The sequence below is a fragment of the Cyanistes caeruleus genome, chromosome 9, assembly GCF_971803275.1.
Source record: "Cyanistes caeruleus chromosome 9, bCyaCae1.hap1.1, whole genome shotgun sequence".
Taxonomy (NCBI): Eukaryota; Metazoa; Chordata; class Aves; order Passeriformes; family Paridae; genus Cyanistes; species Cyanistes caeruleus.
The window spans coordinates 34,028,876-34,055,276 of record NC_141709.1 but is presented as its reverse complement, the minus strand read 5'-3'; the positions used below and the strand labels follow the sequence as shown (position 1 = coordinate 34,055,276).

Genomic DNA, 26,401 nt, shown 5'->3' with positions numbered 1-26,401 from the left:
ATCAATAATAATTTTTTATTAATAAATTTAAAAAAAATAATTTTTTTTCTGGACAGTCACAACTAAAGGCAAACACCGAGCCTGGGGTCGGCGCTGGGTGAACCCTGATCCAGTCTCTGCTGCACTGATTCCCCCAGGTTCACCCACTGTTGGGTTTTTTTACATTTTTTATACATTTTTTTCAGCCTGAGGCCATGCAGTCTCAGTTTTTTTCTCCGTGATGTGTTGTTACATATTCAGAATTTAGATGTTGAACTGCTGATGAAGTTTTCTGGGGAGGGGATTAGGTCTGAGTGGATTTTCAGGAAGCAGTTCTTGAAATTTAGAATTTTTCTGGGATTTTGCCAGAAAGGGATGGAGTCTGAGTGGTTTCTGGGATTTTTTTTCCTTTCAGGAGACCGATATTAAGATGCACGGTGAACAGAATGGGTACCACGAGCTGATCACAGAATCATTAGTGCCTCGTCTCTTCTGGGTGGATCTGTTTCTCTCCTGGCGCCCCCTTTGTCCTTTTGCAAACACTCCTGAGCTCTCTCTCGTCCTTGTGGCAATCCTTCACTTGCTCAAGGTTTTTTTGCATTGTGCTCGAGATAGCTTTTGTGCATTATACACGCGAATTCTATCAGAAAGTGCATATTGCAGGGATGGAGCGGCTCCTTGTTCTGTTTGCACCTGACCCCTTTTCCCATTTCCACCTGATTCCTTTTCCCATTTCCACCTGACCCCTTTTCCCATTTCCACCTGATTCCTTTTCCCATTTCCACCTGATTCCTTTTCCCATTTCCACCTGATTCCTTTTCCCACTTACACCTGATTCCTTTTCCCACTTACACCTGATTCCTTTTCCCATTTCCACCTGACTCCTTTTCCCATTTCCCCCTGACTCCTTTTCCCATTTCCACCTGATTCCTTTTCCCATTTCTACCCGATTCCTTTTCCCATTTCCACCTGACTCCTTTTCCCACTGAGTTTTCCTTCTGATCAGGGCATTCCCAGCCCCTCCTCCTGCCCTGATGGGACAACAAGAACCCCCCGAGCTATCCCTCCATCCCCCTCTGCCCTTAACCCTGCACAGGGCAGGGCACTGGGGAATAGAAATAAAGGAGAAAAAGTGAATTTTCTCTCTTTGTGGGTGCTCTGATAGAGCCCTCTGAGGAGTGATCCCCACAGTACAAACCCACTGGGATGCCAGGTAGGAAAATATTCTTTAATTCACTCTCTGGTTTTAGTTCTGCTCCTCTCCTACGAATTTCTGAGTAGCTCTTCTATAGTGTTTTCTAAAGCCACATCTATGTGCAGCTGGTTTGTAAAATCATAAAGAAAAACCTTGAAGTTATCAATAATATATCAATTTTTATGGCTGTAAATCCCTTAACCTTTGAATTTATCTGCCTTTTATGAGTTAGAGTGTAAATTTCGAGCTGAATAAATATGCTGAAGAGGAATGTTTAGGACATTTAGTGTAGAAATAATTATCAATTTACAGCCTGTTATTTATTGTTATTGAATATAAGAGTAAAAAAGTCCTCTCAAGGGGACAAGAGGATTATGTGTAACAAGATATGGAGCTGTAGTAGGTGTGACACAAATGTTAATTTACTCTGGGGTGATGTGCACAAAGAGCATTTTGCAAGGGAAAATTCACGTGGTGTTCAGTCTATTCCAACAATTAAAATGTGTGTGAAGCTGTGTGATCTTTGGATACTCAGAAATCCTGAGCTTGCTTGATTTGGGTTGGTTTCAAAGTCTTGCAGGAATGTTTAATCTATAATTAACAACTTCTGCTTGCAACCATCCTGGTAGATGGAGGTTTGATGAAAACCTGGTTTATTTGCCATGGGATTCAAAGGTGCTGAGCACAAAAATGACAGAAAATATGGATTTGAGCTGCTCTACCTGGGGTTAATATTGATCTGAGCTAAGTGTTTGTGTTCCTGGAGGGAGAGACATGAGCAGTCCTGGCTTCAAACGCTCCTAATTAATCCAGATCCTTGAGCCAATCCTAAATGAGAGCCCTCTTGCTTTGCCTTTGGTTTATTATTCATGCCCCTGTCTCAGGGTTTTTATCTTCTGTGTCATGATATGTTCATTAACTTGTGCTTCCCCCCTCGAGTCATTTGGTTTGAGGTTTAATTAAATAGTGGATCTTAAGTGTGGTGTAGTGAAGAGATTCAGCTGAGGTTGCTTTTTGCTGGCTTGGAGGGCTCTTAGAGCTGAATATTCACTGTATTGGGAGCACTTCCTTCTGTGGTGTAGGATCCTGCCCCTGGACCAAACAGCAGGAAATTCCCTGGATGTTTATCCACATTTATGAATCATTCCAGTTACAATTTTTATATTTAAAAAGCTGTTATATGGATATTTTATGGACTCCTCAGTGCCTGTTGCTGTCCCTGCCTGTGCTGAGGTTTTTGCCCATAGAAAGTTCAGGATGGAATGAAAAGCTGGAAATGCCTCAATTATCCATCCAGGAATTCTGAGGCATCTTTTGACTTTCCAAGGAAAAAATAATAGAGGGAAAGCAGCCAACTCCATGGGGATTAATCAGATTTTTTCCTGGGAGTTGGGATAAATAGGATGTGACTCTGGGACTGTGGGATATCCACCCTTGAGATATCCTTTAGAAGGGGAGGTGCAAATTGTGGTAACAATGAATGAAAATTTGCTCTGATTATTTAATATCCATACTCAGGCTGCAGAGAGTTTTGGTCTGTGGTACTTCAGAAAATTGGCCTTTAAGGTGTCTGTTTGATATGGTTTTATAGGATTGAATGCTATTATTGCTGTACTTTTAGAAAAAACTGCTTTTCTGCCTCTGCCCAAGGCCTTTAAGGAGCAGCTCCTTCAGGTGGAGTTTTCTCCCTGTCCCCCAAAGTAGTTAATGAAAAACAAAACCCCAAAGAAGCCCCACTCTGAGCAGTTTTGTGGAGCTGGGCTGGAGAAATGAGCTTTTTGTGCCGTTGTTTTTCCCAGGAGCTGCAGCTGTGCCCAGTTCCCTCCCAAACGAGTTCATCAGCTCCATTATTCCCCAAAAGCGGAGCAGCTGCTGCTCCACTCCAGCCTCATTTGCCTCGCTCTCCTCTCAATTGGTTCACTCCAAACATTTTGTCACTAAACCGTTCCTCTGTGGCATCCACAGGGACAAAATCCATTGAAACGCTCCAGAGGGCAGCAAGTGGGAGCCCCTTGCTCAAAGGATGGGATCACGTTGGAATGTGGAGTGTGGGCTCCCAATTCCTGGCTCTCAGGATGATGTGCTGGGGTGGGGTTGGATTGTGCTGCTCTTTGGGAGCAGGGAGGAAATGGGAATATTGTCCCTCTTTCCAGGCTTTTATCTCCATGGGTTTGGGGCTTCACTTGTTCTTTGCGAGTTTCTGGGCTGCAGATGTTGCTGGAGTGGAAGGTGACAGCTGTCAGGAATGTTAAACACCGGGAATGCTGGCAGGGAGAAGCTGGCTTGCTCACTAGGAAATGCAACTGAATAGTTACTGAGATTTTTTTTCCCAGGATTTTCCTAGATTTCCTCCAGTGCCTAACAGACTCCAGCTGGAATGAGCAGGTTTTGCATTCACACAACACTGAGGATGTTCCTGCTGCTGTTTCCATTGCTGTTCTGTGGCTGAAGCTGCACTGTTAGGAAAAAAAATGGAAATTTGGTTTTCTCCTGAGCTGCTCAAAGGGCTTGGAAGATCCAAACAGCTTGGAAAAGCAGGAGGAGAATGGAAACACGAAGCACTTTGTTCTTGGGAATAGTCCATGTTCTTTGCAAATGCTGCAGATTCCTGCAGATGTCTGGGAAGTTTAATTTTCTAATTGCTTCCCTTATTCCCTGGCTGTGAGCTGTGCATCCCATCCTGCCCATGGAATGCAGCTGGAGGGAAAGCTTTGGGAATTGTCTGGTTTTACCTGGCTGCCTGGGAAAAGGGGACCAAAATCCAAACCAACCAGAGCTTTAAAAAGGAGGAAGAGGGCAGAGAGTGCCAGGACAGAGGGAAGGGTCCCACTGCCAGGGGACAGATGGGGAAGGAATTCCTGGCTGGGTCAGTGGGGGGCTCTGGAATTGAATTCCCAGCGGGAAATCTGTGGCTGTCCCTGGATCCCTGGCAGTGCCCAAGGCCGGGCTGGAGCAGCCTGGGGCAGTGGGAGCTGTCCCTGCCATGGGATGGGATTTAAGGTCCCTCCCAGCCCAAACCAGTCTGGAATTCTGCATCCCCAGGGGCACAACCTGCTCCTGCCTAACAATTCCCCTGGGGTTTGTTTGGCACCGGAGGTTAAAGCCACACCTTTGCAGGATATCCATGGCTCTGAATCCAGCAGCACCTGGAGCAGGAGGCTTGGGAACAGCTCCAGGGCCAGCCGGGAAGCGAGAGCAGGTCCTGATGTGGAGCTCCCTGCATTTCTCCTCGGATTCCACAGGAGCCTTGGGAATCTGCTGCAGGATGGGAGGGATGGGAGCCAGCCCTCCTTCCCTGGCTTCTCTCCTTGCTCCCGGCCACACGGTGGTGGTGTTGTTTTCCTAATCCCCGAGAGCTGTTCCCAGGAGCAGCTGGAGGAGTGGGAAGGGCTGGCTTTGTGGGATGCAGCTGACTGACAGCAGGCGGATGCCGAGAACCCTTCATGCAGTTTTCATGGCAGGACATCGGTACCGTGGCATCAATATTTGTGTGGTGTAGCAGTGCTGCTTTTCCCAGGCTTTGGAATCTAAAATTTCCCTGAGTTTGGTGGATTAGTGCTGCTTTATCCCCATGGGGTAAAATGAGGTGAGCGTTATTTTGTTCCAGGAGAACTTAGGAGCTCTTTGAGTGCTTGGGTATCATTTTATAAACTGAAAGTTGTTGTTTGTGAAAAGGTGGTTTAGGCTCTGTTATAAAGAATGGATCATTCCAGATTTCTGTTGGCAGAGGTTTAAATTCCAAAAATATCTTGTTTGGGAGCCTGCCGACTCAGGGAGAGTACTGATGCTCAGGAGCAGACCCAGGCTGGAGCTGCTGTGTGAGATCCCTGAGCTCCTGATCCCGGCCAAATTCCCTCTCTGGAATGCTGTGAAATCCTTCCTGGGAGTCTGGGAAGCAGCCAAAGGCTGTGGGGAAAGGTAATTGAAATGTCCTTGAGATCCACAAGTCATGGGCAGGCTGTGTGCACAGGCTGGGATCAGAGCAGGGATGAGACAAAAACCAACCCAAAACTGAACCAAAAGACCTCAAAGCAGAAGAAAGCCCAGCTTGGCTGAGAGTGGAACAGATGGGCTGAGGGGGGTGGGCTGGGCTCCCCCATCCCCAGAACCCTGGGCTGGGTTCTGTCCTGCTGGGAAATGGCAGCAAGGGCAGAGCTACCCAGGGCTCCCCTCCCTCCCATCCTGGGGCTCCCCTCCCATCCTGGGGTTCCCTCCTGGCCCAACAAGGAGCAGGAGCAGCCAGGCAGGGCCCAGAGCAGCTGTGCCAGGAGATCAAGAGGGCTCTGGAGCCTCCTCTTCCTCACCCTGCTTCCCCAGGGATGGAAATCAGGTACACTTTAATTAGATCTGATTACACTGCCTGATGATTCCACTCCCCAGCACAGGAAGGACGTGGGGCTGTTGGAGCAGCTCCAGAGGAGGCACCAGGATGATCAGAGGGATGGAGCCAGGCTGTGGGAGAGCTGGGAATGTTCACCTGGAAAAGGACCCAGGGAGAGCTCAGAGCCCCTTGCAGGGCCTGAAGGGGCTCCAGGAGAGCTGGAGAGGGACTGAGGACAAGGCCTGCAGGGACAGGACACAGGGAATGGCTGCCAGTGCCAGAGGGCAGGGCTGGATGGGATCTGGGGCAGGAATTGTTCCCTGGCAGGGTGGGCAGGCCCTGGGATAGAATTCCCAGAGCAGCTGGGGCTGTCCCTGGATCCCTGGCAGTGCCCAAGGCCAGGCTGGATGGGTTTGGAGCAGCCTGGGACAGTGGGAGCTGTCCCTGCCATGGCTGGGGGGGCTCTGGGTGGGTTTTAAGTTCTCTCTGAACCCATTCCAAGATTCCATGAACTTCCTGGCATATTCCTGGTTCTCATACAGCTGCAGTGGAGCCTGGTGCAGTTGGGGCTGTGTAATCTTCTCAGTTCTGTGGAATTTAATTTCAAAATGCATTTTTAAAGGAGCAGTTCTGGGGAAGTTGTGTGTCCGGGGGCTGACAGTTCTTCTCCATCAGCCCCCCTTCAGTGCAGCTCCAGCATCCTCAGCACCCCTGCAGTGCCATTTACTCTGAGCAGGCTTTGAATTCTTTGTGTGCAGTTCAACTTTGTCAAGTTCTTGTACTTCAGTTGCCTGTAAGCTATGGACAAAAATGGCAGTAATTTGAATTTTTTCTAGGTCACTGTACACTATTATCAGCTGGTCTCCTTCCTATCAATTTCAACTATTCAATTTTTAGCCAACAGATTTTTAAAATAAATATTCCCTGGCTGCAAAAGGGGAGATGCTGTTCTAAAATTGTTAGAGCTTGTTGTTAAAAATGACCTTCATGCAAGAGGAGGTTATTTGATTTAAATAGACTTTTAAAAAGTTCTTCATTTCAGCAGAGCAGATTTGGATAGACTGAGAGATTTGCCTGCCCATGAACTGAGAGCAGGAAGGAATACCTGCTCTCTGTTCTCTGAATTCCTGTTCTCTTCCTGAGGTGGAATGAGAGAAGTACTGAAATACCAAATGTTTTCTCAGGAGAGGCTCCCCCAGCAGAGCCAGTTCTCGGTGCTGAGCAATCTCCCTGACAGGAAACACAACCAGCCCTATCCAGAATTAGCTCAGATCCATTCTTTTCAGCCAATTTTCTTTTTTTCCCCTGATAACGCACTCGCAACACCTCTAATTTTAGCCTGGCTCTACGTTGTGAGAGTGAGCAGTGCCAGGAGGGTGTAGTAATGCACTGATGGGAACGGGACTGAGCTGAGGGAAATGTGCCCAGCTCCCACCAGAGCAAATCCCAGGGAACAGGCCTTTGCCACCTGTGTGGATTTTGGGAATAAATCCCTGTCAGGGGTGTCCATGGGCTGCTCAGCAGCCCAAGCAGGGTTTGTCCATGTTTTGGGTGGGAGTGGAGGTGGAGGAAGCTCTGCAGGGGGACGTGGCCAGCTGGGATCCAACAGAGCCAAGGGCTGCACTGGGTGACAACCCCTGGAATGCTCCAGGCTGGGAAAGAGGGGCTGGAAAGCTGGGAAAGGCCCTGGGGATGCTGCTGGTGACAGCAGCTGGACCAGAGCCCAGGGGTGCCCAGGTGGGCAAGAGGCCAATGGCCCCTGGATTGGGTCGGCCCTTCATGGTGAGACCCTGAGGGGCTGCAGCGAGTCCAGGGCTGGGAATGGAGCTGGGAAGGGGCTGCAGAATCCCTGAGGGAGCTGGGAAGGGGCTGGAGAATCCCTGAGGGAGCTGGGAAGGGGCTGCAGAATCCCTGAGGGAGCTGGGAAGGGGCTGCAGAATCCCTGAGGGAGCTGGGAAGGGGCTGCAGAATCCCTGAGGGAGCTGGGAAAGCTCAGCCTGGAGCAAAGGAACACTGGAAGTCTGAGCTCCTGGGTAGGTCCAGGCTTTACTGCTGAGTATTTAAAAATGGGCACAGGGGTGATTTAGTCTAAACTCAGAACTGGGATTTTTCAGGATTTCAGCAGTACCTCAGTTCAAACTTGGCGCTGGGCTCAAATCCAGCTCGTTTAAACATATTAAAAACAAACCAAAACAAATGGCACTGGGAGTTTCTGATGACAAGTTAATGATAACAATGATAAATGCAATTAATATAATTTGCTTTCTTAAACGAGGGCTCCTTGAAAGTCCTGGCAGAGACTGAGACAAGCAGGCCCATGACCAAGTGATCTCCCAGCTCTCCAACCTCCCCTTTATCATCTGTGCTGTTTAAAATAATCAGGGAGTTATTTTGATAAGAGGTTGGAGCTTTTTGCCAAGAAATCTTTAGAGGAGCACTGGGGCCTTAACAGTAAATGGGTCTGAATTAGATTTAAACTGATATTTAATTTGGGGCTAGGCCTCAGCCACAGCTTTGGGGGTGTAACACTTAAAGCTCTGCTTTTATAAAATGGCAAAAACTTTGTGCAGTTCAGTGAAATCCCTGCTGTGATCCCTGCTGCCTTTGGAACGGGGATGATCTGCACTCTGAGGAGTCGCTGTGTGATGCAGCACAAACTCTGCTCACAAAAACCTCCCTCATTACACCCTGATGCTCAGGGATTGCCAGGGCTCTGTCCTACGAGAATGGAACAGTTTTAACCAGTAAATTTTACTGGTTTCAGTTTTAAATCCGTACAAGGAGCTGATTGAGAGCGAGCTGCCTGGCTCTGCTGACAGCGGCTTTGGATGATGGTGCTCAGCCACTCTTTCCCTGACAATTCTAAAGCCAAGGGGTTGTTATTTGTGGAATTAAACTTGCCATTTAAAATACAAATTAAAAGGGAAAAGGAGAATTTCATTTGGTTTTGATCGCTTTATAAAAATTTATTTCTTTTTATTTTCTTTCCTGACTGAAATGCTCCCTGAGTTTCAAGGGCTCACCTGTGTGAGTTGTAGCTCTGGTAATTACACACTCCCTGCCACACAGATTCGTTACCTGATCACATTAAAGCCTTCACAAATTCTCCTGGACAAGAGCAGATGTTACCAGGTTTAAAATATAAAATTAAGCCACCAGCAGCAGCTCTTGAGAATTCCTCAGCCATCGGGGCTTAATTCCATGGTGCTGTGCTGTTGTCTGTCAAGCATTCATGCAATTAAGGGAGAATCTCTCCCAACGTTTCCATGGTGCTGGAGCACTCCAGGAGAGCAGGCAGCCCACACAGGAGCCAGCAGCAATGAAATATTAATTGAGCACCAGCACATGTTCAGTAATCTCCACACTTAATCCAGGCCCAGCAAATGAGCACAGCCAGGCTCTTCCCTTTGTCCAGGGGGGAAAAGGCATCTCCTGTGGGCTGGGATGTGGCTCTGTGGGGCTGGGAGCTGGCCTGGGTGGGAAGCTGGGGGTGCATCCAGAGGGAACTGAGGGAAAAGGCATTTGGGAATGTGCATGGAGCAGGGAATGCTGAATTCACTGCAGGCCCTGAGGTTGTGGAGTCCTGGAATGGTTTGGGTGGGGAGGGACCTTAAATCCCATCCCATTGCACTGTTCCATGGCAGGGACACCTTCACCATCCCAGGCCCATCCAGCCTGGCCTTGGGCACTGCCAGGGATCCAGGGACAGCCCCAGCTGCTCTGGGAATTCTATCCCAGGGCCTGCCCACCCTGCCAGGGAACAATTCCTGCAATCCCAAGATCCCATCCAGCCCTGCCCTGGGGCACTGGCAGCCATTCCCTGTGTCCTGTCCCTGCAGCTGAAGGAGGCTGGGCTGATCCCAAATGGGATTGTTCTCCCTGTGTGCTGCAGAGCACATCTGGGGGAAGCTGTGCCTCCTCCAGCAGCACCAGACCTGCTCCACACATCCCAGCCCTTTCCACGGGGCTGTGTCCACCTTTGGGATGTGCTGAGCTGTGCTCACAGTCCAGAGCAGCCTTTCCAGAGCTGGGAATGCCCACTGGGGTCGTGCTTTGTGGGAAGGCCTCGGGAGCCTGGGGGAGCTGCCAGCTCTTCCCACATGGACAGGACATCTCTGTGACACAAACTTGGGGTGAAAGCAGATTCCAAACCCTGGTGTGGTGTGAGCTGCCCATGGGATCCATCTGGGTCTGGATCTGTGAGGCTCCAGCCAGGCCTGTGCTGCCCTTCCTGCCCAGCCCTCCTTTCTGCGAGCTGGCATGAGTTTGGATAAGCTGGAATTAGTTCTGCCAGAGCAGCCTCATCTCCCTGGGAAGGAAATCCTGTCCTGATGAAGCTTTCCAAGGGAAAACTTCCCCTGAAAAGCTCCGAGGGGGAGGCAGCATCTTCCCAACCCCAGGTCTCTGTTGCTGCTCTTGTTTCCAGCCCAGAGCTGCTCTGGGGGTTTGGGGAGGGAGCAGAACTTTTTTGCCCTCTGGCTTTTCTGAAGTCCTGCAGAAGAAGGGTCCTGCCAGCCCCTCTGCCTATCCTTCTGTCCCTAAAAAAGCCAGGTCACAGCTTGGAACAGCAGCATCCCAAAGTGGTTTTCCAGGAATTGATGGTGCAGTGCCAAGCAAGAGGCTGGGAGAATGGATGTTCATGGAAAATTGAGAATTGTGTTCCCTGGCTTATTTAATTTCTAAATATTTCAGAAAGGGTTCTGTCAGCTCCCTTGCATGAGAGCAGATAATGGGGGAGATACTGATATCTGAAAAGAGACTTTCAGGGGCTGAACTGTATTTATTTGAAACCTCTGAGGTGTCTGATCTACAAAAACCTGAGAGAACGTGTGCAGATAAAGTTTCAGGAAGAAAGGCGCTGAAAATTCTGGGCTTGAAAGGGAAGTTGAGAGGGAAATATCAAGGTTTGCTGCTTTTTGCCTTTTCCCCCTAATTTCTCCACTTCAGATGCTAATTAACATTTCAGAGGAAGGCAGGCTTTGCTAAAAATCCAACATCCCTCCTTAAGGCTTGGCTTAAAAAGAATTCAGGGCTTGTGTTGGAAACCAGGCTAATATTGGCATTCCTGATATTTTAAGGATAAAAGAAGGAACAAATCAAGCAAAGCCATCCTAGACAGTCTCTCAAGCCCACATAAAGAAACAAATTCAGGCAAAAGAGGGTTTTAAACACTTGGCAACTCCTCTTTAACATTAATTCCAGTTCTTTTCCCTTGTTTTCCTGAGCATCCCAGGTAGTTGTTCCCTTCAGATATTTGTGAATTCCTCATTCCTGCTCAGATAAATTACTGTGGAGAACAGTGGCACCTCAAAATATTGAATTTTCTGTAATACACCAACTGTGGTAGTGGAAAGCCATTCCTTGTGTCCTGTCCCTCCATCCCTTGGAATGGGATCTCCTTGGAGCCCCTTCAGGCCCTGCAAGGGGCTCTGAGCTCTCCCTGGAGCTTCTCCTCTCCAGGTGAGCACTCCCAGCTCTCCCAGCCCCTGCAGCAGCTCCATGGCCCCAAAATGCTTTTCAGCAGAAAAATCATCTCCTCTGTTGTCCAAATCTCTTTTTTCTTGTTTTAATCATGAGTAAAAATCTTATTAGACAATTTATCAGTCATGAGAAAGATATAGAAGTAATTACAGACATTAATAACAAAAGGAATTGTCTTCAGTAGATAAACTAATCCAGTGTTCCCATTTTCCTTGCTGTAGTGAGAATACTTTGTTGGGATAGGCATTGCAGTCCTCCCAAGAGGGAATTTTCCTGCCCAAATCTCAATGAAAATTCCTCCAGAAGATAAATCCCATCTCCATGGGCATTCCCTGGTGTGGGACTGAGCGCTGCTGGAAAATTCACCCTTGAGCCTTCTGGCTGTGGAAATTCCAGGAGCTCTTTGTCACCCCTTATCTGTGGGATGTTTTTTCCTGGGGTGGCCAAAAAATGTTTCACCCCTCTGAGCCCTGTGGCAGCAGCTTGTGAACCCCTGAGGTGACACTAAATTAACTGTGCTTGGGACAGCCCAGGGAATCCAGAAATGGTATCCTGGTTCTCCATCTCCTCCTAACTTCATCTGTTATTGTAGCCCCTGATGGTTTTTTCCCAGATAAAAATTATTCTTCTGATGAAACAAACTGGATTTTTCTGCCTAAGGGGGGAAGTTTCTGTTTCTTACTTATCCAGGACTTTTGGTCTCCTGATTCTGGCTCCCAGCTTTTCTTACAGACGCTGAAATTCCGCCCTCTCTCCGTGCCAAGGGCAAAGCTGTCCTTGGGAATGCACAGAGGGAATCCTGGCTCGGGAGGAGCATCCTGCCCTTGCCAGGCTCTGGGAGATGGGGATTAGTGCCAGTGGCTGGGATGCTGAAATCCCCCATCCCTGGAGGAATTTCGGGATAAAGCTGGGCATGCTGGCTTAGCCATGGCAGCTCATCCGTGGCTTTGAGTTTGGGTTTTTCCTTCCTGAGGAAGGAAAGGCTGCTGCTCAAATTCCCCCAGTTCCATGGGCAGAGATGGGTTTTACTCAGGGCCTGAGCTGTGTTTTAACTGAGCTGTGTTTTACTCGGGGCCTGAGCTGTGTTTTACTCGGGGCCTGAGCTGTGTTTTACTCGGGGCCTGAGCCGTGTTTTACACATGTTTTACCCATGGTCTGAGCTGTGTTTTACATGGGGCCTGAGCTGTTTTACTCAGGGACTGAGCTGTTTTACACAGGACCTGAGCTCTGTTCTACACAGGACCTAAGCCATGTTTTATACATGTTTTACCCATGGTCTGAGCTGTGTTTTACATGGGGCCTGAGCTGTTTTACTCAGGGACTGAGCTGTTTTACACAGGACCTGAGCTCTGTTCTACACAGGACCTAAGCCATGTTTTATACATGTTTTACCCAGGGCCTGAGCTGTGTTTTACCCAGGGCCTGAGCTGTGTTTTACCCAGGGCCTGAGCTGTGTTTTACCCAGGGCCTGAGCTGCGTTTTACCCAGGGCCTGAGCTGCGTTTTACCCAGGGCCTGAGCTGCGTTTTACCCAGGGCCTGAGCTGCGTTTTACCCAGGGCCTGAGCTGCGTTTTACCCAGGGCCTGAGCTGCGTTTTACCCAGGGCCTGAGCTGCGTTTTACCCAGGGCCTGAGCTGCGTTTTACCCAGGGCCTGAGCTGCGTTTTACCCAGGGCCTGAGCTGCGTTTTACCCAGGGCCTGAGCTGCGTTTTACCCAGGGCCTGAGCTGCGTTTTACCCAGGGCCTGAGCTGCGTTTTACCCAGGGCCTGAGCTGCGTTTTACCCAGGGCCTGAGCTGCGTTTTACCCAGGGCCTGAGCTGCGTTTTACCCAGGGCCTGAGCTGCGTTTTACCCAGGGCCTGAGCTGCGTTTTACCCAGGGCCTGAGCTGCGTTTTACCCAGGGCCTGAGCTGCGTTTTACCCAGGGCCTGAGCTGCGTTTTACCCGGGGCCTGAGCTGTTTTACTCGGGGCCTGAGCTGCCGAGTGGGAGAAGCAAAAGCTCCATTTTCCTGGTGCTCCTGGCAATCCCTGTGCTCCTCAGGATGGCTGGGCTGAGACCACCTTGCTAACGAGAGCATCCCAGTGGGAGACACCAATAATGGGTGCTTACTGTCCAGCTTTAGCTAAAGCTCCTTTGTGCTTGGATTTAAACAAAAAAAAAAGCTGCTTTTATTATTTTTGTGAGTTTTATCTCTTCAGCTGGTCTGGAGACAGTGTATTAGTCAGATGAGTGGGTAGTGGATCACCCAGCATGTCAAACTCGGTGTTTTAATTAAAAATACAAGGCTTTGACATATTAAGCATCCATTAAAAGCCCCACTGCTTGTCTGGGGAGGCTCTGAGGGCAAAACTGAGCTGATTAAATGGAAAGAATGGAAGTGTTGCTTTGGATTATTGTTATTATTTTGCTTGTCTCCCAAGGAAGAGATCTGGAGGGTTTATCTGGCTGGGGGACAACCAGCAGGTGCAAAAATGTCATTTTTTCCCCGCTAAAGCTGGGTGTTTTTATTTGATTAGCACAGAGCAGAGTGGGGGGTGTTGGGTGGTGTGGCCTGAAGGCTGCTGGGCTTTGCAGGGAGAGGAGAAATTGTATTTTTTAAATCCATGTGATGCTTTAAACAAGGAGGATGTCTTCCCCCACAGGCTCTGTTTTCAGGTGTGCTTGGATGCAGACGTGCAGGGCCCTGGGCTTTCCTCAGAATGGAAAGTTTCATTCCTTCCAGGAGCAGGTGTTAGGTGTAATCATGCCAAACAGGTCGATTAATGTCATTAATAATCACAGAATAAATGATCCTGTCCCTGCTTCACCTCAAAGTCTCTCCTGGCTCTGTTGGGTGCCCAAGCCTGAGGAATTTGCATCCTGGCAGTGCTGGCTCAGCTTTCTGGCTGGATTTGGGGCTGGGTTTGTGCCTTTCCCTGCCAGAGGTGCTGCAGCTGTGGCTCAGGGCCCTGGCACTGGGGTTTGGGTGACCCCCAGCTGGGGTGGTGTCCCCAGGGCTGCTCGGCTTCATTGCCCAAATGTTAACACCAAAATCCAGAAACAAAGGGAAATCTTTCAAATCAAACCCCAAACCATGGAGGACTGAACTGTGATTGCCAGGGGAAGGGTTGTCCTTTTGTCCCACATCCATCAAACCTGAGTGCTAACAGAGGGGGCTTCTCCATTCTGAGAATTGTTCCCTGGGAGTGGAGAAATCCTGGGATAGAATTCCCAGAGCAGCTGGGGCTGCCCCTGGATCCCTGGCAGTGCCCAAGGCCAGGCTGGATGGGTTTGGAGCAGCCTGGGGCAGTGGGAGCTGTCCCTGCCATGGCAGGGGTGGAATAAATGAGTTTTAAGGTCTTTTCTAACCCAAACCAGTCTGAGATTCCATGATTATAGCAAGGAAAATGGGAAAATGAGAGGCTGCTACACAGCTGCCTTTTCTCAGGTTATTTTAGGCAACCACAGCTTTCTTTAATTTAAAATAGAAAATAGTCGGAGAATTTGATAAATCTGGGTAAATTTGGGTTGTGGCACTTGGTTTAAATTCATTTTTAGCTGAATGGGAAGGTGCTGGAGGCTCTGCTGAGCCCTGAGGAGGTGCAGAGCTGTGCATTGGTATTCAGGAGCTGCAGGGCTGCATTCCTGCCAGGCTATTTAAAACCTGCAGAAAAACCTCCTGAAACAAGGTTATGCTCTTCATTTGCCATTCCAGGGCTGAGAAACTGCCACCTCCAGAAAGGCAACAACAAACCTCACCACACTTGGAGCTTGTCCATAACGAATCTGAACCAAATTTGGTTCCTTTTGAGGCCGCCTTTCAATGGAAGTGTGGATAAAATAGGGAGATTTAACGACTGTAAGTGATCTCATTCTAAATGGACAATGATTCTGCACTGAAACTCTGCAGTGTTGTAGGGATGTGGCCACTGTTTGAGGGTTTTGAGAAAGAATTTTGGGAAGAAATGGGTTTTGAATTGCAAAACTTTGTCTCACTTGAATAGACACCCTTGTATGTGGGAGCTCTGGAAATTTAGTTGCAGCTCTCCTTGAAGACATTAAAATTAGGATGGGGTTTTTTTTTTGTAGCTTTAAAGCAAAATAATCCCAGCACAGCTGAGGGTCAGCAGTGGTGGGCTGGGTGTGGTGGCATCCTGGATGTGGGGAAGGCTGAGGGATCGTGCCATATTCCCAGGTTTTAGGGAAAGCTCTCAGAAATGGTGTTAAAGTAGGGGCAGCTCGGTGCCATCCCCTTCCCTGCTGGGGACAGGAGGCTCTGGGGTGAGGAACAGCTCTGGGAGCGATTTGGGATTGTCCTGGTGATCCCAGGGATGCTCCCAGGAGCTGAGGAACAGCCGGGTCCTGCCTTGTGCTCCCTGCCTGGGGCTGCATGGGGAAATGGGGCTCTGGAGAGAATTCCAGGACTTTGTCCCTCCCACTGGCATCTCCTGGGAAGCAGCGGGCTGAGGGGACTCTGGGGTCACCTGGGGGCTGAAATTCTGGGCTCAGCATCCAAGCAGGATCTCAGAGCAGCCCCAGGGAAAGGCGGAGCAGGGAGCAGCAGCCAGGGGCTCTCCCAGCCCGGTCTGTTTCCGATGGTGTTTGCCATGGCAGGTGCCCGCTGCACCTTGAGCTTTCCTAAAATCACAAGGATTTGGGATCCTGAAAGGGTTGTGGGGGGCAGAGCTCTGGCCTTGGAGCCCTCCTGGCCCTTCCCTGCTCGTCTCTCTGTCCCCAGGCCCTGGGACACAGCTGCTCCTGGGGCAGCAGATGGGTCCAGCTCAACAAAAACACCCAAACCACCCCCCTAAGGAACCAAAAATGCCAGGAGGACACCAGGGGGGTCAGGAGGAGGTGCGAGGACAATCTGTGGAGCTTTGGTACAGTGAGAAGGCGAACAGGGAGCTGGAGGGGTGGGAGGGAGAGCCTGCAGCATCCCGGGATGGAGCAGGAGGAGGAGGGACAGAGCCTGCAGCATCCCGGGATGGAGCAGGAGGAGGAGGAGGAGGGACAGAGCCTGCAGCATCCCGGGATGGAGCAGGAGGAGGGATTGGCAGTGTCAGTGGATCCCTGGCAGTGCCCAAGGCCAGGCTGGATGGGTTTGGAGCAGCCTGGGACAGTGGGAGCTGTCCCTGCCCTGTCTCATGGAATAAGATGAGCTTTGAAAGATCTGTTCCAACTCAAACTATTCCAAGTTTGAGGCACCAGTGGACACCTGAGCCCTGTGGAAGGGCCCATTTCCATCTCTTCTCGTATTTGGTGCTTCACTTTCCCGGTGGCTGCAGGAGGAATTTCCCCCTGGAAGAGGGGGGTCAGGCCTTGGAACTGGCCAGGGAGGTTTGGAGTGTCCATCCCTGGAGGTGGCACTCAGCTCTGGACAAGGTGGGAATTGGGCACAGCTTGGACTGGGTGATCCTGGAGCTCTCTCCCACCCTCACTGAATTTGGGGTGTCTGGTTTTATTCACTGGGTGAATCTCGGCCACCAGCAGGGCCCCTTTGAGGTGCCCTTTGATTGTTTGTGGGGTGAAAGGCAGGGCCTGGGCTGGAGCTGTGGAGCATCAGAACCTGGGGCCATTTAGAAATGCCCATATCCTTCCCTTGCTGTTTAACATCCCATTTATCCCGTGTTTCATGGGTTGTGGGAGGGGAATTGCTGTTTGGAACTCCTCTGTTCTCATTACTGAGCTGGAAGCGTGGAGCTGCTTTGTTTCCTTGTGTCACAGCAGAGACTGGAATGGCCCCCCAGCGTCCCTGGAGCTGCAGAAAATCAAATTAAAGCAAAACCACTTTGCTGTGCCTGTACAAGATCCCCGGCTCTGTGGCTCTTTGGGTTTCCCTTCCTGGTGGCTGGCAGAGCTTTGGGAGATGCTGTCCCCCATCCTGAGGGCAGGGTGGGCTGCAGGGCAGAGCCCCTGAGCCCTGCTGCACTTCCCTGCCAGGGCTCTCTGTGTTCTGCACCGCAATATTCAGGAAGATGTCACTGAAAACCTCCTGTGCTGCTGCTGTGCCTAAATCCCAGCGGTGATAAGGGCTTATCAGAGCTGCCCCGGGCTCCAAGGGGAGTCCCTGAGCCCTCCAGCCCGTCAGGAAATCCAAGGGAAAGCCCAGAGCTGGCAGAGGAGGGGCCGAGAGCAAAGCAAGGGAAGTTTTTGGCAGCCTGTGGGTGATGAGAGGATAAAAAATGGAGATCTCAGAGCCGCCTCTGCCCTGACCCTCCTGGGCAGCAGCTTCCTGTCTCCTGGCCAGGCAGACCTGGGGGATAAATCCATCCTCAGGACATCACCTGGACCTCAGCAGCAGCAACAGCTGAGTGCCCATCCCAGTGCCCATCCCAGTGCCCATCCCAGTGCCCATCCCAGTGCCCATCCCAGTGCCCATCCCAGTGCCCATCCCAGTGCCCATCCCATGGGTTCATCCCATTCTTCTGCATTGCCAGAGTCTGGAACCAGCCCTGGGGTTTTGTGGGGTTTGCAAGAGGCACTGCCTTTATTTCAGGCTAAAGGATTCTTCTCATTTTCCATCTGCTGGAATCATCCCATGCCCATCCCAATCCCATACCCATCCCAATCCCATCCCCATCCCAGTGCCCATCCCCAAAGTTCCAGCCCAGCCAGACAAGGAAAAGCACCCACTCCACACCCAGCCCAGTGTTTCCCTGGTGCCTCAGCCGAGCCCAAAGGAATTCCAAAGGAATCCCGGGGGTTTATCCCAGTGCCCCGGGAGCAGGGATGCTGCTGCTGAGCCCGCTCCAGGCAGAATCCTCAGGAGCCGAGGAAATGCCGGGATTTGCTGAGCTGTGTTTACCTGGCAGGAGCGGGGCTCTGGTGCCCTGCCCTCAATCCCTGAATCCCACACTCCGGGATATTTCAGTGCCATGGATTCCATTGGATATATCCAATTCCATGGATTTCTGTGGCTGGGTGGGTTTTCCTGAGTCTGGGATGGCTTTGGGAGGTGGAACTGCAAACAGACCCTGGCAGGGGACAGGTGAGAGTGGGACCAGCTCCTGCCCCAGGGCTGGGGCAGCTCCAGTCTGCCGGGAAAACTGGGAATTATTCCGGCTTCCTGCCCTGGGGTGGAATTTTGGGGGTGAAAAGGCAGTGGGACGCTTCCAGGTTTTCAAGGAGTAAATGCCCAACTTCTCTGGCAGGCACAAGGAGCTCAACTTCTGGAATCACCTTTTTGGGGACTTCTTTTGCCAGGGAATTCAACAGCAAAAGTGATGGAATGAAGGAATTCCATGAGGAATGAACAGGTTGAAGTGTAGCAGTGAATGTGTTCTAATTTTTCCTCTTTATTTCCCATTTCTGGTGGGTGAAAAGGAAATAGGGGTCAAATTGAAGCTGCTGAATTCCCAAAGTGTTTTGGTTTGGATCCCGTTTATCCCAGCCTGGCTGCTCCATGGGTTTATCAGGAACCTGCTGTTTTCCCTCTCTATAAACATGGAATTCCTTTTGGAATTGCTTTGGCAGCTCGCAGGTGGAGTTGTGAGCATAAAAATACCGTGGAAAAGAAGTTGCTGTAAATATTTATTTATTCAGTGTAAAAAATTCTTTTTTGGAGCAGGTATAAAAGATCTTCTTTAGGAAGAAGTGATTTATCCATTTAATATGTGAGCAGCAGGGATGTGCTCTGGGAATGCTCTGCCACAATCCAGCACTCCAGAAGTTCTTCATTAATTAGTTATTTGTTAATTTTCAAACATCCTGGAAGTCCAGATCCCTCCCCATGGGGCCCTTTCTCCCCAGTGGCTGTTGGAAATCACCCATTTTATCCAGGAATACTCAGTTTTGTCAGGAAATCTGTCCTTTGCTGTGAGATCCTCCTGATCTTCGGCATTGCTGCTATTTCTAAGCTGTATTTTTAAAATGATGGGAAATATTAATGTAAAGGATTGTCAGAGTCAGGAGATTCCATGGCTGCACTGGAATTGAGGTGCCAGCCCATCTCCAGGAGTTATTTCCCACTCCTCTTCACCCAAACCAGCCCAAATGGGCATTGTTCCTATTGCAAAACCATTATTTATCCTGCTGCCACACTTCATTTTGCCAACTTTTCCAAAAATCCACCATTAAAAAAAAATCCTCCCAGCCAGAGCAGGTCGGGGAGGAGGGAGAGCTTGAAAATTCTGCTCATTTGGAGTAATTTTTAATCTCTCCCCCTAATTATTTAATCACTGCAGGAGCACTGTGGATGTGGCATGAGGAATTCAGTGTTTTTGTGTTGGCTGAGGCACAGCCCAGCCAGGCTCAGCTCCTTCATCTTTTATTCGGATTGATCTCCACTCCCGTTCCCCAGGAACTCCAGAGCAGCCTGGCAAGGAGCCCAGAAGCACCTTTTGATTCTCACCTGTTTCACCCAGAACTGCTTTTGGGAGTCTCTGCACGGGGCTCTCACCTGGCTGCTCCTCATCCTGCCTGGGATTGCCGTGGAGGGGCCGCTCCCGCAGCATTCCCGGTGGAAATTTGGGATCTGGCACTGAAATCCTGGGAAACGGGGCGGGGTTACACCCCGGTGTAAAGTCTGAGGTGGAATGTGAGAGTAGCACTGGGGATGTCACAGCATTCCCAAGCCAGCAGGGATGGATCCAGCTGCTCCCAGGGGATGTCACAGCATTCCCAACCTGACAGGGATGGATCCAGCTGCTCCCAGGGGATGTCACAGCATTCCCAACCTGACAGGGATGGATCCAGCTGCTCCCAGGGGATGTCACAGCATTCCCAACCTGACAGGGATGGATCCAGCTGCTCCCAGGGGATGTCACAGCATTCCCAACCTGACAGGGATGGATCCAGCTGCTCCCAGGGGATGTCACAGCATTCCCAACCTGACAGGGATGGATCCAGCTGCTCCCAGGGGATGTCACAGCATTCCCAAGCCAGCAGGGATGGATCCAGCTGCTCCCAGGGGATGTCACAGCATTCCCAAGCCAGCAGGGATGGATCCAGCTGCTCCCAGGGAATGTCACAGCATTCCCAAGCCGGCAGGGATGGATCCAGCTGCTCCCAAGGGATGTCACAGCATTCCCAAGCCAGCAGGGATGGATCCAGCTGCTCCCAGGAAATGTCACAGCATTCCCAAGCCGGCAGGGAAGGGATCCAGCTGCTCCCAAGGGATGTCACAGCATTCCCAAGCCGGCAGGGAAGGGATCCAGCTGCTCCCAGGGGATGTCACAGCATTCCCAAGCCGGCAGGGATGGGATACAGCTGCTCCCAGGGGATGTCACAGCATTCCCAAGCTGGCAGGGAAGGGATCCAGCTGCTCCCAGGGAATGTCACAGCATTCCCAAGCCAGCAGGGATGGGATCCAGCTGCTCCCAGGGGGATTCTGTGAGTGGCTGAGCCTGGAGCTGTGCTTGGAGCAGGTCTGGAAGCAGCAGAGCCACAGGCTGGGAATCGCTCAGGGCCTGGGAAGGGATGGCAGGATCAGGGGATGGCAGGATCAGAGGATGGCAGGATCAGAGATGGAAGGATGAGGGGATGGCAGAGCTCAGGGATGGCAGGATCAGGAATGGCAGGATGAGGGATGGAAGATGAGGGGATGGCAGAGCTCAGGGATGGCAGGATCAGAGATGGAAGGATGAAGGATGAGGGATGGCAGAGCTCAGGGATGACAGGATCAGGAATGGCAGGATGAGGGATGGAAGATGAGGGGATGGCAGAGCTCAGGGATGGCAGGATCAGGGATGGCAGGATGAAGGTGCCACTTTCCCTCTCTCCTGGCTGGCTCCAGGCTCAGGGAGGAAGCAGAGGACAATCATTTTCTCTCTGGGCTGCTCTGACACTGAGGGCTCTGCTTTCCAGGAATGCAATTTAATCCATGGCAAGGCGAGCGTGACGGATTCCCGGGCAGAGCGCGGGGCTCGGATCCAATCTCTCCCACATCAGCCATAATTCCCTTCCCAGGTGCTGTGGCTGTCCCGAGTGAAGGATTCTCATCCATTTTATCCCTGTGGGCTGGGGAGATTCCAGGTGTTTATGGGGCTGGGATTTATGGAACAGCCCGGATCTGCCTCTGGAGTCCAGGCGCTCCCAGAGGAAAAGGAAGAGGCTGCTGGGAGAAGTGCCCTGCCAGAGAGGGAGACTCTGTTGTTCTTTATTAATCATTCCTTCCTGGAAATCAATTAGCCTGGCACAGGCAGCCCAGCAATCTCCTGGTAGCCATGGAGACAGCCCGGGGAGCCGGGGGAGAAAAGTACAATTTAGTCAGGAAAAGTCCAAATTTTGTGCTCTGGCATTTTTAACCTTTCGGAGACAATTATAAACTATTTTAATTAGCAATGTTTATCACCTGCTGCAGAACAAGAGGAGCTGCACAGGCCCCCACAGACCTCACTCATCCCGCTTTGGTGCAGAACAGTCTGGGATTTATGTTTGGAATGTGCTGAGCACCTCCAGTTCCCATTAAAACAACAATTTCTCTGGAAGCCAAATGAGCAAAGCTAACGATTTAAGCATGGAGGATGAAAATCAGTTCCAGGCTAGTGCTGGGCTCTCTGCACTGCCACAGTCTGCAACCAGCCCTGGGGATTTGTGGGGTTTGCAGGAGGCACTGCCTTTATTTCAGGCTGAAGGATTCTTCTCATTTTCCATCTGCTGGGCTGGGAATAAAACCTGCACCGTGCCGGTGGCTCAGCCCAGGCTCAGCTGGGGCTGGTTTGCTCAGGTCAGCCGTGAGAAAAGCGGGTGTGGAGCTCCCCAGGGCGCTGCTGGGACACCTTTGGAGTGGGGAAATGGCACAAAGCCCCAGCTGTACCCCAAAGGTGCCCCTGCTGTGGGCACAGGCTCGGGAATGTTAGGAGCCTGGATTTGCTTCCTGAGGAACTGGGAGTTCCTCTGGGAGAACATGGATGGATCCAGCACTGAGGGATCCATATCTGAACTCTCCTGGGAGCTCTCCTGGAGCATCCTGGCCAGAAGAGACCACACCTCCTCCAGCCAGGGCTCTGGTTTGAACATGGCCATTTTTTATAGGACTTCCCAAAAGGAAACTGATCTAGAACATTTTGTTTGGATGGAAAAAAAGAAATATCTTTGCTAAATTTTCTGCACAAAAGGAATTAGAAGGGAAGCAGCTTCACTTTGAAGACTCCCCTGTAGAGAACTTCAGGATTTTGCCTTTAAAGATCTGGATTTTATTCTCTTTGATAATTTCACCGGAGCACATCCCATGGGAATAGGGTTTGGCAGAGCTGTGAACCCCATCCTCACCTCCATGAGGACAGGGGTGTGGGGATCCCAGGAAAAGGAGGGAAGGACTGGCTGGCCCTGGCCAAGGGGCCCAGGAGGTGGCATTTTTGGGTTTTTGTCAGGAAATCTGTACTCTTGTGAGATCCTCCATATTTTTGGCATTGCTGGTATTTCTAAGCTGTATTTTAAAAGTGATGGGGGCTATTGATGTATCAAATTAAGGAATGGCAGAGCCAGGAGAGGTGGGTTGCACATGGAAAGGCCCCTGGAATGAGCTGGTGCTGGAAGTTGTGTTGGATTGCAGGGGCTGCAGCACTGGGAGGGTGTCCTGGACTGTCCCCAGGGCTCAGAGCCCAACCTGCAGGTCCCAAAGCAGCAGCAGAGCCTCACCTGAAGGTGCTGGAACATTCTCAGGTTCCCTGTGCAATCCAGGCTCTCCGTGCTGGAGGAGGTGGGGGGACACAGCAGATGGAGCCCCCAAGTGCCACAAATCCAGCTCAGATCCAGAAATACCACGAAATTCCAGCTGCAGCCAGACACAAATTGGGTGACACGGCGGGGTCCTGTGATTATCCTTGGGGTGATTCCACAGCCAATCCAAACGCTTTGGGAGCAGAGCCAGTTCTGGCAGCTCTCTCTGCATCTGAACCCAGCCCTGAAAACCCAAGATTTCTCTTCACACTTCCACCTCTTCACCAGCCCCATCCGTGGCAGGAGTGGCATCGGTGACAGCTCTGTTGGAAGCGCAGGAAAGCCCCAGCAGGGAGTTCAGTGTGCAGCTCCGGGTCCCGTAGCTATTCCTGGCTGAGGAGCGGCGTCACTCCCAAATAACAGCCCCGGCAGGAATAGCAGCCTCAGGCACTGGAGCACGGCCCCCGGAGAGTTTGTTCACAGCAAGCAAGGTCAAAACTTAAACCCAGATTTGTTTCTGTGAGGCTAAAAGCGGCAGGATTTTCTTTGGGAAAAGAAGCGATGCGGATTGTTGGGAAGCAGGAGCACGTGTGTGTCCAGGAGAACAGCCAGAGCTGGGGTTTTATTGGGGAATTGTCCCAGTTTCCTCCTGAAGACCTCCTGAAAGCATTTATCAGAACTAGCTTGGACTGCAATGTGTTGCCATGGGGGAAACTTCTCATTTTGATCTGAAGGAAATACAAAAGGGGCAAAGATCCACTTGCCCCAGCTGCTCCATGGGGACTTTGGGCTGTTTGGAGGGAAATCTGTTGGCTTGCTCAGCTCCAGCCATCTCCCATGGACAGGTGTTCAGAGGAAATTCTGATTTTGTTCCTTTTTGAACAGGTGCCTTTGCTCTTTCTGTAGTGATTGGTGCCAAACTTTGGACAAGGGATGGAGGGACAGGAGCCAGGGAATGGCTCCCAGTGCCCGAGGGCAGGGCTGGATGGGGTCTTGGGCAGGAATTGTTCCCTGGCAGGGTGGGCAGGCCCTGGGATAGAATTCCTAGAGCAGCTGGGGCTGCCCCTGGATCCCTGGCAGTGTCCCAGGCCAGGCTGGATGGGTTTGGAGCAGCCTGGGACAGTGGGAGCTGGCGCTGCCATGGCTGGGGTGGGAATGGGGGGGATTTGAGGTCCCTTCCACTCAAATCAGGCTGAGATTCTGGGATTCCATGGTTAAGGTTAGTTGGTTCAGAAACTGATCATTCCCTTTGAGCTCTCAGAGCTGCCTGCATGGTGAAATCCCTGGAAAGAGCAGCCCTGGGGGTTAATCCCAGAGGAGAGAGCCTTGACTGTAGCTTTAGGGAAGTGTCACCTGGATTTTAGATTCTCTCCAGCTCTCCCAAGGCTTTCATTTTCCCCCTGGGGTTATAAAAATAAAAATCTGTGGGCTTCTGGTGGGCTGGCAGGAATTCTCCATGGCTTTTCTCACAGGAAGCATCCCTTTCCCTTCCAGGGGATTGTGCTGAGCGATGCAGAGCACGTTTGGCTGCTTTCACTCGGATGCGCAAATTCCATCACCTCTGTTTGCTGCTCAGACTGTGAGGGGAGATAATTCCCAGCACAAACCCAGCATCAGGCTCTGCCCTCCTGGAAAACCTGGCTCTTGGAATAGCCCAAGCTACCGTGCTTGCTGAATTCCACATGTTCCTGCTGTCCAGCAGAGGTGTTTTATGGAATCTGTGGGGTCTGTCTGTGCTCAGGGGCAGTGGAAGGTGAGGATGAGGATTCCTGATTCCATCCAGGGCTTTCCTGGCACACCACTCCCAGACTCCCAGCCCCAGAGTTGTGCTCCAGAGCCTCCAGGCCCAGAGTTGTGCTCTCCTCTCTTCCCAGGATATTGAGAAGGACCTTCACCCAGCAGGGTTCATCCCCTCAGTTTGGTCTGGGAGGAAGGACAGGTCAGGCATCCTCCTCCAGCCTTCCAGCTGACCTGGTTTGGAGTTCCATCCCATCACTAATTAAGGGCAAACAGGATTTTATTCTCAGAAACACCAAGTAGAGAGGATCTGACAGCATCACAGGAAATATTTTCCTGACTCCGTGTAGTCCTGCAAAATTAACACTGTGGGAACACTGAGGAGAGCTCGCTGTCGGATCGCGGATGGCGCTGGGAATCACAGCCCACGTGGAACTCCTCATATGGGTTTTGCTGGTGAATTTGGGAAGCTTTAGGGACATTTTCTTGCCTGGGCAGCCCCTGTACCATTCCCTGTGCAGCAGCTGGCTGCAGGGCTGTGTGTGGCTATGTGCCACTGCCAGGGACAGCATGGGGACAAGCTTTTCATCCCGTGAGGTCTCTCCCTTCCAGCTCCTGGTTTTGCAGCTTGGTATCAGCCCTGGCCTCTCTCCTGCTTGGAGAACCTCAGAGGTTCCCCATGGACACCCAGCAGGAGGGATGTGTGGATCTGATCCTGTCTTTTGGAACCTTCCCTGCCAAAGGCATCACTCGCTGTGGGTGCTGCTGTTCCTGGAAAAACCAAACAGAGACGTTGCAGCCTTAGCCCTAAAAAGGCTTTTTGGTGCGGGGTGGGGAATGTTCTTACATTCATGGCTCTGGTGCTCTTTGCAGCCCCTTCCCCCTTGTTCTAAGGATGGTGCCCAGACTCCTGCGGAGCAGATGGAGCTGGGAATGCTGCTCAGCTGGGTTTCCCCTTTTCCTGGGATCCCACATTCCCGGGCAGTGGATGAGGGAGCCCTGCATTCCCCTGGAGCTCTGGGATCCCACATTCCCAGGCAGTGGATATGGGATCCCACATTCCCCTGGAGCTCTGCTTAGGACAGGAATTCCCTCAGGCCCTGGTTCTGCTGACTCTCACCCAGGGCTGGCCCAGCGAGTGTGTCCTTGGAGTTCCATACTGGAAATGCAATGGGAAGTGGATTTGTTTGTGTCCAGGGCTCAGTTCTTGATCCAGATGTGAATCTCTGCTCCTCTGCAGGCCCCGGGCTTGCAGGGCCTGCGTCTCCTCTGTGCCCTCAGCCGTGGCTTTTGCAGCCTCCTCATCCCCACCCCCGGCCCCGCACCAAAGAGGCCCCGAGGTCCTCAGGGAGATTAAAAGGATGATTAAAAACCAAGAGCGAAAGCAGATCCGTCAGTCTGTTAAAAGGGGATTTATTTGCAATCAGGGCACGAGGGCAGTGAGGCCCCGGCCTGCCCAGCGAGAGCGGCGCAGTCGGGCCCAGGCCGGGCCTGCCTCGCTTCTGCTGCTGCCCATTGGAATGAAATGGAAATTGGGGTGGCCAGGAGGGATCTGCTGCCTGTTCCTCACTGCCTGTGCTCCTGTGCTTTGTTATTCCCGGTGTTTGTGGCATTCCCAGCTCTGTGAGGCACTGTGGGAATGTCCCGGGGGCTCCAGGTACACCAGGAACAGGCGCTGGGCAAACTGGGTGAGCTCAGCTTTGGGATAAGCCTTATACAACAGCTCTAACGTGAAACATTTGCTTTTTCTTTTTTTTTAAAAAAAAGAGTTGTCCATTAAAATTTTGACCTGTTTTAATAAAAAAAGTTGAAAAGAACAGAAAACTTGCATTAGGAACATGGAAATGTCTTTTTCTTCTCTGTACCAGGCTGGTTCAGGTTTGTCCTTCCTGCCTTTGAACAAGAGAAACACCTTTTAAATCTATTTTTGATGTTTTGGCTGGAAAATTACTTTTAAAGGGAATAACCATGTAACACATCTCCTGTTTTCCTCACAAATCTTTGAAGCAAATGAAGGCAGAATATTTTATTTCTTCTGAATACGTTCTGGTCCTGATTGAAGCCTGACCCCATCCCCTGTGCCTGAGGGGAGACCTTCACTTGTAA

At 51.1% G+C, this 26,401-nt stretch overlaps 2 long non-coding RNA genes across 3 annotated transcripts; one reads left to right on the top strand and one right to left on the bottom strand.

The window, feature by feature from the left end:
• The first annotated feature begins 1,085 nt into the window (after positions 1-1,085).
• On the top strand, positions 1,086-26,339 carry LOC147651780 (uncharacterized). The gene is made up of 3 exons (XR_015273694.1): positions 1,086-1,192; positions 24,053-24,311; positions 24,433-26,339. It is a non-coding gene; the product is annotated as an uncharacterized LOC147651780 (long non-coding RNA).
• LOC111932937 (uncharacterized) lies at positions 18,471-25,793 on the bottom strand. 2 transcript variants are annotated; one of them, XR_002866431.2, is made up of 3 exons: positions 25,416-25,793; positions 20,163-25,066; positions 18,471-19,855 (listed from the first exon to the last, which is right to left on the bottom strand). It is a non-coding gene; the product is annotated as an uncharacterized LOC111932937 (long non-coding RNA). The 2 variants fall into 2 exon arrangements; XR_015273693.1 differs by having other exon boundaries at positions 18,471-19,600; positions 20,218-25,066.
• Positions 26,340-26,401: the final 62 nt, after the last annotated feature.